Source organism: Primulina tabacum, chromosome 17, assembly GCF_025594145.1.
Source record: "Primulina tabacum isolate GXHZ01 chromosome 17, ASM2559414v2, whole genome shotgun sequence".
NCBI lineage: Eukaryota > Viridiplantae > Streptophyta > Magnoliopsida > Lamiales > Gesneriaceae > Primulina > Primulina tabacum.
Genome location: NC_134566.1, coordinates 5,106,339 through 5,117,686, shown reverse-complemented (window position 1 = coordinate 5,117,686; position 11,348 = coordinate 5,106,339). Strand labels below are relative to the sequence as shown.

The window sequence follows — 11,348 nt, the reverse complement described above, 5'->3', positions numbered from 1 at the left end:
AGGGGGATCTTTTCTTTTCTAAATATTTTTTCCAAACTTCTTTAATTCAGTTATTGAGGGGGAGCTTTTAACGATGTTTGAATATACTAACCCTTAAACTGAATATATTGCGCGTAACTGCTCAAGTTTTGTAATCATCAAAAAGGAAGAGATTGTTGGAACTTTTCAAGTTCGCAATCTTTATTTTGATGATAACAAAACTTGTTAAGTTGTTTAACTAATTATATACCTTAGTGTGCATAATCTTGGATCAGTCGAGTTGTTTTTATTGCAACTGAAGACTCAAGTGATTGCACAAACCGAATCAGTCTAACTGTTACGACAATTGAGCAGTCCAGCTGATTGTCCAGTTGATAGGTGATTCAGCAGGAGAACCTCAGAAGCATGACCAGCCGAAGGAGTGTTCAACTGATGAAGAAACACAGCTGATCAGTCCAACTGAGCGAGAGTGAAATCAATTCAACTGACGAGTCAACTGATTTAAACAGCCCAACTGAAGATCAGTCCAGCTGACCAGTTCGAAGCATCAGTCAGAATCTTTCAGTTGTAGATATAGACAAACTCTTTCAGTGGATTCCAGCTGTGCGTAAAGGTACAAGCTATTGTCCAGTCAAAGGACAATTATGGACATTTGATGTAGGGGGATTTTACTTGTTTTTCTTATCTTATTATGTCGCATTGTGTTGCATTTATCATTTAGATTGCATGCATTTTGTATTATTTTAGCATAATTCATGTTTTATTGTGTTCATGCGTCTAGTTGGTGAAAATGCAGGTGAATCGTGCATAAACTAAAAATTAGAGGAAAAAAGTCGAAAGCCATAAGCCCGGGCGCAAATTCACGTCCGCCCGGGCGCCTCCAAGGCGTGGGAGAAGGAGTCTTTGCGAAGGTCATCCGCCCGGGCGGAAACTTAGGTCTGCCCGGGCGCATCAGAGAGGAAGTGAAAAAAAATCTGCGAAAGACATCCGCACGGGCGGAAACTTATGTCCGCCCGGGCGCGCCGGTATTTTTGGAAAAAATTTTGGACGATTCCTTTCCTTAGTTCTGGATATGGGCAATATGGTGGGGATCCTTGGAAGTTTTGGAGGGATTATTCAGACATATTGGAGAGCCGCCAAAAGCTTTGGAGATCACCTTTGCGCTTGGAGTCGAAGAGTCAAAGATTTCAGGGCGTCGTTCCTTGCATTTTCGTCGAGCCTAATATTTCTAATCTAGTTTTTGTCATTCAAACATTGTTTTGTTTATTTTAAATATGAATTCGAGTAGCCAAACCTTTACATATTTGTTGGGATTTAAGGGGATCCTACCCCTAACTTTGATTATACTATTGTTTATCGTGTTGTTAGAGCGTAGCTAACTTTAACAACGTTTTTATATTGCGAGTGAGTTCGAGAGAATAACTTGTGATAGGAACAAGTAGTATAATCCGTGGATCTACAATTTACATAGATATATGAAATTGAATTCGCGCCGATAGTTATAGTCCTACGGGTCGAAAACTAGGGGATTTCATAGATCGACATTAAATTCTCTCTTGATAAATAATTAAAGATATTTAATTATTTCATTGAGTAGAATTAGTTTGGCATAGCTCGAAAGAGTGTGTTCAATTGAATAGAAAATCCCGTTGGAAGCATACAGTCACTATTGAACGAATTAATTAATTAACGAGGGGTAGGTGAACCGAAATTCCCAACAAATCCATTTTTCATTGAATTTTAAATCAACCATTTTTAATATCATATTTCATTATTTAATTATTGAATCTTTTTATTTGCATGTTTATTTGATCATAGTAATAATAATCAATCAACCAATTTTCGTTGCTAAAGATTTAATAACTGAAAATAATAATTGTCAAACACAGTCTCCAGTGGAACGATACTCGTACTCACGTACATTATACTATTACTTGACATCGTGCACTTGCGATTAATTTTTGAGCATACACAATCATATTTTTATTAAGATTCCACATTGCAAGTTTTGCTCGATCAAGTTTTTGGCGCCGTTGCCGGGGACTGTTAATTCACAATTTTATTTTTAGTTATTTTCTTTAGCATTGCTTCATTTTATTAAATTAACACTTCATATTCTGTTACAGATATCTCGTCCAGTGCATGCCAAAGTCACTTGACGTGGAGCTTGAGTAGTTTGACCCTGAAATTGAAAGAACTTTCCGCAGAAGAAGACATCAGCAGAGACTGAAAGAAGTGAAGGAGAGGCACGAGAATGATCATGAGGAGGAACATCATGATGCTAGACATTTTGAGATGCCGCGCCACATACCGATGTTGGAGTATGCCCAACCTTCTTTGGATGGAGCACGCCCCAACATTGTGAGACCTATTGTGCGGGAAAACCACTTCGAAATCAAACCAGCTATAATTCAGATGATTCAGAACACATTCCAGTTTGGAGGATCTGCAGTAGATGACCCAAACACGCACATCGAAGATTTTCTTGAAATTTGCGACACTTTTAAATTTAATGGATTTTCTGATAATGCTGTTAGGTTGCATTTATTTCCTTTCTCCCTACGTGATAAAGCTAAAGCATGGTTGAATTGTTTGCCTGTAGGTTTGATCACCACATGGGAGGACATGGCGAAAGCGTTTCTAATTAAATACTTTTCTCCATCTAAGACCATGAAGCTGCGGGCAGACATCACCACATTTTCTCAATTCGAGCAGGAGTCCTTATATGAGGCATGGGAGCGCTTCAAAGATTTATTAAGAAGATGTCCTCATCACGAACTTCCACTTGGGTTAGTCGTTCAAACCTTTTACTATGGCTTGCTTACTCCTAATCATACTATGATAGATGCTGCTGCTTGTGGGAACCTGTTGAGAAAAACTGCTGAGGAAGGGTACGAGTTACTGGAGGAGATGGCTGCTAGCAGCTATCATCCTCAATCTGAAAGGAACAACTAGCGAAGCAGTGCAGGAGTTCACCAGGTAACTGACCTTTATGCTATTATTGCACAACTTGATGTCTTGAATAGGAAACTGGACGGGTTGAATATGGGTGGCACAACTATGCGTCTTCAAGAGATATTTTGTGAAAATTGTGGAGGAGAACACTGTGTTAAGGACTATCAAGACAGTGGTCCTTTTTATGTGCCAAAAGTGGCACCTGTAAACCAAGTGGGAGTCCAAAACCGTCCAAGGAATGATCCGTACTCGAACACTTATAATCCTGGATGGAGGCAACATCCCAACTTCTCATGGGGTGGTCAAAGCAGTCAAAATCGACCACAAGGAGGACAACCATACGGGAAACAACCGATGTACAGATTTGATCCTCCTAGGGAAGAAAAGTCCAACTTAGAGCAGATGATGTCTAAGTTTATCTCGTCCACTGAAACTAGACTCCAAAATCAAGATGCGTCAATAAAGGGGCTAGAGAATCAGATTGGACAGTTGGCAAAGATGATAGCAAATCGAGAGCCGGGAACCTTGCCAAGTAACACAGAGACCAATCCAAAGGAGCAAGTGAAGGCCATCGAGTTGAAGAGTGGAAAGATCTTAGAGGCTAGAGGAACAGAAAAAACCCGAGCACAGGTTGGACAGACTGAGTCATCAAAAGGTAAGTCCTCCAACTCAACACCAGCACCCACTGCACAATAAAAAATTGTTACCCCTCCACCTTTTCCTGCAGCATTAAAAAAGGCAAAACTTGACACACAATTCGGTAAGTTTCTTGAGGTATTTAAAAAATTGCATATCAATATTCCTTTTGCCGATGCTTTGATGCAAATGCCTAGTTATGCTAAATTTTTGAAAGACATATTAGCTAATAAGAGGAAGTTGGAGGATCACATGACGGTGAACTTAACGGAAAATTGCTCTGCTTTGGTGCAAAACAAAATCCCACCGAAACTAAAAGACCCACGGAGTTTTTCTATTCTTTGCATGATTGGTGATGTTGTTTTTCACAAGGCTACGTGTGATCTTGGTGCAAGTATTAATCTTATGCCTATCTGTATTTAGGAAGCTCGGATTAGGAGAACCTAAGCCAACAAGGATGTCCTTGCAACTAGCAGACAGATCTGTCAAATACCCGCGAGGGGTCATAGAGGACGTCTTGGTAAAGGTGGACAAATTCATATTTCCTGCAGATTTTGTGGTACTTGACATGGAGGAGGATGTGGAGATGCCCTTGATTTTAGGGAGACCATTCCTTGCAACTGGCAAGGCCCTAATTGATGTGCAAGAAGGGAAGCTGAGATTGAGAGTGGGAGAAGAGGAGATCACTTTCAATGTTTTTAATGCACTCAAGCACACACTGCATCCTGATAGTTGTTATAGAATTGATGCTTTTGATGCTCTTGTGTCCAACTATGTGCAGGGTGCTTTTGGAGATCCTTTGGAAGCCACTCTCACTACTGAACTGAGAGCAGATGAATTGGACGAAGAGAAAGCCGAAATAATGGCATACTTCAATGCCAACCAGCCATGGAAGAGGCAATAAGGACGAGACTAGAGGACTTAGGAGATCGAAGAGATTTGATCCCTCTGAAGTCAAGCCTGGAGGAGCCACCGACGCTTGAGCTCAAACCATTGCCTCCACACCTAAAGTACGTATACTCAGGTATGAATAACACTGTGGGGACCTGGACGCTAATCAATTCTCATCAGGATCAATTTACTAATCAAGTAATTAGGGTCATAAATTTTTTTTTCTTTTTAAAATGCGGAATGTAGTGAAATCAAACTAATATACAACTCAGTATAAAATAAAGTACAAATCCTGTACCTTCTACAAATCAGTAAAACTAAGGATCAACATCTAAATATCAAGTGTCAAAACTCTATATACATCAAAGTCCGAAGTCTCCACTCTATCACGATCTCTCCTCATCTCCTGGACCCTGATCCTGTCCCACCTGTTGTCATGTACACATACAAACAAGACAACAGCCGGATAATTCCGGTGAGAATATAATCCCAGTATAAATCAACGAAACATGCAATCATATGATAAACATAGAAGCATGGATAGATAACAGCAATATATATCAAAAGCTGAAACATAATCAATATCAAACTGTCGACAATGCTCGTGACTCCACGACTCAGACTAGACTCAATGCTAGTCTAGGGATCCCGGTTTCCAGATGTGGTATTCCTATATCGACCAACAGTAATAGAAAAGACTCCAGTTCTATCCACGTCGATATAACCAAACATCCAGTGTCCTGACCTAACCATCATGGACTGTGGCTCTATCGCCAATATCCTATCTTGTGACATCGTGCAATGTGCCCGTGGCGATCCCGCCACTATCAGGCACATCTGTCCCAAGATTTCTACACCATCTAGTGACATCGTGCAATGTGCCCGTGGCGATCCCACCACTATCAGGCACTTCTGTCACAAGATTACTCGTCTAATACCTGCTATCTATAATTCAAGAGAACAAGTATATCAATCAAATCAATGCAAATATCAATGCAATAAACTAAAGTATGTGATTTAGGGAAACTCAAGTCTAAACCGACTCAAGTCGATCTCCCAATACCACATTGACTTATACCTTTCGTTTGTGGTCTTGGTCTTAAGCAATATCAGTTCTGAACTCAAGACGGTCTCTGTAAATTTGAAACGACATATCGAGAATCATAATATCAATGTTCCATTCTCAATTCAATACTGGATCTAATTAATCTGGATTTAATTCAAATCATTGGCATAACAGTACAATCCCGATATCCTGGTTAATACAACATTACCAGATAATAATTCCCTCAATTCATAATCAATCCCAATACAATCTGATATCATATCTCAGTCCATTAACTTCAGAAAATCACAACAATTCCATAATCAGTCCGTTTCTTAATCTGACTTCGATTCTATGATGTCTAACATGTCAAGAACATCATATATGAATTCCATTCAATTCTGACAATATCATAATTTCAAGACATGTCAAAACGTAGTAAAACTTACGTCCAGTTATAGCCTCCGTTGATAGGAAAACTGTATCGAAGTCAGATTCAAAATCTAACGGACGGATCGAAATATAAAGGCGTAAGGATTTTTCTTAAGAATTCTCTGAAGCTTCTCCTCGATTTCTTGCCGGAGGAAATGAAGGAATCACTTTTATATATCAATTTGCATGTAATGATACGTGGCATCATTTTTCACAACCTTCAGGCGGCGCTCGGGCGGTCGAGAATTACCGCTCGGGCGCTTGCTCGGCGCTCGGGCGGTTAAAACTTACCGCCCGGGCGCGGGAGGTTCTGTCCTCCACAATCATCATTGGCGCTCGGGCGGTCAAAAACTACCGCCCGGGCGCCACATCTTCTGTCCGTAGCATATTTTGTTGAACATTGGCGCTCGTGCGGTCACTTTCTACCGCTCGGGCGCCAATAGTTTTGTCCAAAACTTGTATAATTCATATGCTTTGCCCAATCTGGTTTTCGAAATGGCCCGGCTATAATCACATTAGTTCATAATCAATAATCTCATATTAATAGAATCAAAATCTCGGGCATTACAAACACTTTACCTGTCATTATTTCTGCTGCTTTGAAAGATGTGATGGAGGACAAAATGTTGAAAGTTTTGAAAGCGCACAAGAGTGCTTTTGTGTGGAAGGTGGCGGACATAAAGGGGATCAACCCATCAGTCTGCATGCACAAGATCTTGATGGAAGAAGAATACTCACCTCTTGTGCAACCTCAGAGAAGATTAAATCCAAAGATGCAAGAGGTAGTAAAAGCAGAGACAATCAAACTCCTTGATGCAGGTATTATCTATCCTATATCTGATAGTGTATGGGTAAGTCTTGTTCAGTGTGTGCCGAAAAAAGGTTGGATTACTGTTATCACAAATGAAAAAAATGAATTAATACCCACCAGGACAGTTACGGGATGGCGAGTGTGTATTGACTATAGGAAGTTGAATGATGCCACCCTTGAGGACCATTTTCCCCTTCCCTTTATTGATCAAATGTTGGAGAGACTAGCGGGGCATGAGTTTTACTGTTTTCTAGATGGGTATTCGGGGTATAATCAAATCACTATTGCACCTGAGGACCAAGAGAAAACCACTTTCACTTGTCCTTATGGAACTTTTGCTTTCCGCCGTATGCCTTTTGGCCTTTGTAAATCCCCTGCTACGTTTCAACGTTGCATGACCGTTATATTCCATGATATGATTGAAACCTTTCTTGAAATATTTATGGATGACTTTTCTATCTTTGGTACAACGTTTGATGAGTGTTTGCAGAATTTGAGAACCGTGTTGAGGAGGTGCGAGGAGACGAATTTGGTGCTGAATTGGGAAAAGTGCCATTTCATGGTACAAGAGGGAATTATTTTAGGGCACAAGGTTTTGAAACAAGGGATTGAGGTGGACAAAGCTAAAATAGAAGTCATAAATAACTTACCACCTCCGACATCCGTAAAGGGAGTTAGAAGTTTTTTTGGCCACGCCGGTTTTTACCGGCGTTTTATGAAAGATTTTTCTAAAATTGCAAAACCTTTATCTTCCCTACTTGTGAAAGATGTGCCTTTTGATTTTAATTCTGACTGTTTACAGGCGTAAGAGGATTTGAAGGAGCGCTTGGTGACGACTCCTGTCTTGGTAGCACCAGATTGGGATCTGCCCTTCGAGATCATGTGCGATGCCAGTGATACTGCGGTGGGGGCTGTGCTTGGCCACCGTCAAAACAAGGTATTTCATACAATTTACTACGCAATTAAGACCATTGACGAGGCTCAATTGAATTATGCAACAACTGAAAAGGAATTACTTGCAGTAGTATTTGCGCTTGACAAATTTCACTCGTACCTTATTTTGTCCAAAGTAATTGTTTACACAGATCACTCGACATTGAAATATTTACTTGCTAAAAAAGATGCAAAGCCACGCTTACTTCGGTGGATTTTATTGTTGCAAGAATTTGACTTAGAGATAAAAGATAAGAAGGGTGTCGAGAATGTAGTAACGGATCACTTGTCTTGGTTGGAGCTGATTAGTAATGACTGTGTAGATCATTCTATAAATGATTGGTTTCCTGATGAGCAGCTATTAGAGGTGAGACACTGTCCTTGGTATGCAAATTTTGCTAATTTTCTTGTCACAGGCACACCACCACCCAATCTATTGTTTCATCAACGTAAGAAATTCTTTTCTGACGTGAAACATTATTTTTGGGAGGAACCATTTTTCTTTAAGATCTGTGCAGATTCTATGATCAGAAGGTGTGTTGCTGAGGAGGAATTTGGTCAAATACTTAACCATTGTCATGACCGTGAGGTAGGTGGTCATTTTGGACAAACCAAGACGGCATCCAAGGTACTTTAATGTGGCTTTTATTGGCCAACCCTTTTTAAGGATGCTTGTTCTTATGTGCTTACCTGCGATAAATGCCAGCGGACAGGTAAAATCTCTAACCGTCATAAAATGACATTAAATAATATTCTTGAGTGTGAGGTTTTTGATGTATGGGGGATAGATTTCATGGAACCGTTTCCCAGTTCGTTCACAAAAAAATATATCTTGGTTGCGGTTGATTATGTGTCTAAGTGGGTAGAGGCAGAAGCATATGCCACTAATGATGCTCAAGTAGTCCTGAAATTTTTAAAGAAAAATATTTTTAACAGGTTTGGGACACCAAATGCAATCATTAGTGATGGTGACACCCATTTTTGTAACAAATTATTTGAAAAACTTTTGAGCAAATACGGTGTCACGCATAAGATCTCTACCCCATATCACCCTCAAACGAGTGTCAAGTGGAAGTGTCTAACCGAGAGATCAAGCGGATTTTGGAGAAAGTGGTAGGCGTCAGTCGAAAAGATTGGTCCGTGAGGTTAGATGATGCTCTTTGGGCATATAGGACTGCTTTTAAAACACCTATAGGCACTACACCATATAGGTTACTGTTTGGTAAAACATGTCATCTACCTGTAGAATTATAGCATCGTGCATATTGGGCAACAAAAGAATTGAACTTTAACTTTACTGATGCAGGTGAACGACGTCTCCTTCAACTGGATCAGTTGGAGGAATTCCGTAATCTGGCCCAGGATCTTGCACTATCATACAAGAAGAAAACGAAGAAGGCTCATGACAAGCGGATCGTCGAGAGGGAATTCAAGGAAGGTGAAAACGTCTTGCTCTACAACTCTCGGTTGCGACTATTTCCCGGAAAGTTGAAGTCGCGATGGTCTGGTCCATTCATGATCTCCAAAGTTTACAACGGATACAATAAATGAGTCTCACTGTACGATCAGTTTCTGCCGCCTATTTAAAGAGGAGATCGGTGAAGATTCATAACAAGAGACAGAGAGTGTAAAGAAAAGAAAGGGCACGCTTATATTGTTCATCAGCTTTCAGAAGCAATCAGCCAAGAGGGATTCAAAAGATTTATCAGTTTAGTTTAGAAGCCTTCCTCCCTCAGCTTTTTCAGTTCTCACACACAAACACTCTCACAATCACTCTAAATACAGTCTTGCACATAGACGTTAAAGAAGTGTTGGCTGGAAGGTGCTGCCTTCAATCGTAGCTAGGAGTTCAGTTTAGGTAGTAGTCTAAGTCCTAGCTGAGTGGGTTTGTACAAGGTGTTGTATAAATCAAAGTCTTCTAGTGGATTCTACCCGTGAAGGTAGAAAGGGTGACGTAGGAGCAGTTGAAGTCTCCGAACATCCATAAACATATCTTGTGTATTTAACTGATTAACTGTTGTTTTCAAAGTGTTTGGATCAATTAGAGTATTCGTCAGTTCAGTTGTCACCATAACTGAACCGAAGAATGCAAAAACTAATCTACTCTATTTCAGCTATTCGGTTTACACAAGTTAAAATATTTTCTAATTTAACGGTCTTCTTCATGAAGGATTACTTCGAGTTTCTTCCGCTTGGTTTTAAACCAAACTCGATTTAATTCATCGGTGTTAATATTCTTAGAACACGAGCTATTGCAGCTCATTGGAGACTATAATGTTCGAAGTGTCTTCGAAGGCACTAGTACACTCGGTCCTTCACCAGCCAATCCCAAGAAGCTACAGATCTATGCCACGCTCTTAGGCACAGGCCAATCTCTGACTACCTCAACTTTGCTGTGGTCGACCTCTATTCCATCCCAAGATACAGTGTGAACCAAGAATGCCACTCTGTCAAGACAAAACTTGCACTTACTGAACTTGGCGTAGAGCCGTCTGTCCTGTAGAGTATGCAGTATGCTCCTCAGATGCTGACTGTGCTCCTCTCGGCTCCTCGAATAAATCAGTATGTCATATATAAAAACTATGATAAACTGATCCAGATATGGCAGAAACACGGGATTCATGAGATCCATGAAGATGGTTGGCGCGTTTGTCAAACCGAAGGGCATCACCATAAACTCATAGTGCCCATAACGCGTCCTGAATGCCGTCTTATGCACGTCAGACTCTCTAACCTTCAGCTGATGGTGTCCGGATCGGAGGTATATCTTCGAAAATAACGATGCTCCTTGCAGCTGATCAAACAAATCCTCGAATTTTGGCAGTGGATATTTTTTCTTGATCGTGTCTCTGTTCAGCACTTGGTAATCAATTCAGAGCCGCATGCTGCAATCTTTCTTCTTGACAAATAGTACTGATGCGCCTCATGGAGAAACTCTAGGGCGAATGAAACCCTTATCTATCAAATCCTGTATCTGATCTTTCAACTCCTTCATCTCTGCAAGTGCTAGTCGATAGGGTGCCTTAGAAATAGGCACGGTACCTGGCATAAGCTCGATAGAGAAATCCACATCTCTCTCTGGTGGAATGGCTTCAACATCGTCAAGTAAAACACTGGGGAAATCTCTAACCACATCAACGTACTCTAGCCTCTAGATGGCTGGCTCTGACAATGATACAATACTGGCCAAAAATGCCTGGCAGCCTCTCTTGATGAGCTTCCTCGCACACATGTAGGAAATGATGTGCGGCATCTGCTGGTGCCTGGCTGCCTCAAAAATAAATGGCTTACCGCTGGGCGGCCGGACAAATACTGATCTCTGTCAGAAGTCTATGACAGCTGCGTTCAAGAAGAGCCAGTCATACCCAATATAATATCAAACTCTGGCAACTGTAGCACAATCAAGTTTGCCTGCACCGCATATTTCTGTAACCGAAGCTCCGATTCCCTCACTATCTGAGAAGTGAACATCTAATCGCCGGATGGAATCGATACCCTGAATCCTGAATCCATCGCAACCGGTATGATTCCTAGTCGCTATACGAACATCTGAAAAAAGAATGTGCTGCTCCAGAACCTAGCAATGCATGCGTGGCTACACCTGAAATATATATCCTTCCTGCGACAAAACATACCATCAAATCTGTTCGCGTTGAAACTTAAGAA

The 11,348-nt window shown here is 40.8% G+C and overlaps 1 non-coding gene across 1 annotated transcript; it reads right to left on the bottom strand.

Moving 5' to 3' along the window:
- Window positions 1-2,653: 2,653 nt before the first annotated feature.
- LOC142532086 (small nucleolar RNA R71) lies at window positions 2,654-2,759 on the bottom strand. The gene has a single exon (XR_012816480.1). It is a non-coding gene; the product is annotated as a small nucleolar RNA R71 (small nucleolar RNA).
- Between the last annotated feature and the right edge of the window lie 8,589 nt (window positions 2,760-11,348).